This window comes from Halyomorpha halys, unplaced genomic scaffold (genome assembly GCF_000696795.3).
Source record: "Halyomorpha halys isolate HHAL.00 unplaced genomic scaffold, Hhal_1.1 Scaffold141.1, whole genome shotgun sequence".
Classification (NCBI taxonomy): Eukaryota; Metazoa; Arthropoda; class Insecta; order Hemiptera; family Pentatomidae; genus Halyomorpha; species Halyomorpha halys.
The window spans coordinates 137,549-138,030 of record NW_027111321.1 but is presented as its reverse complement, the minus strand read 5'-3'; positions in this window follow the sequence as shown (position 1 = coordinate 138,030).

Below are 482 nucleotides of genomic sequence, written 5' to 3'. Positions count from 1 at the left end.
TTATTTTAATTGTTTTCTCTATACCCACTTTTTTTTTCATTATAATATAATAATAAATAGTTACAAATTCTAAAGAATTTTATATTATATGTTTTTTGTTCAGTAAGTTTAATGAAGCGTTATGGGTTTTAAACATATATTTGAAATTCAATGTGTGTCGCTTATGAGGAACAGAACTACTAAAAGAACCCCTTCTTTTTATGTAAATGAAGACTTTTCTACCAAAAGTGAATACATCCACTTTTGGAAAGTTATCATTTATTGACTATAATGGAAACATCTCGTAGGCGTGGGAGTGACGAACCCAACCTATGAAATCCTTGTCAAGAGACAAGTGAAGTATTTCATACGTAGATCGCGCGAGGCTTTGGACCTCTATGGTCTGCCGCACCAATAATGATAATCGAAACATCTCGCAGATAAGTAATTTTTGATTTTTCAAGCTTTTGATCGAGTCTGGCATCCAGGTCTGCTCAATAAAC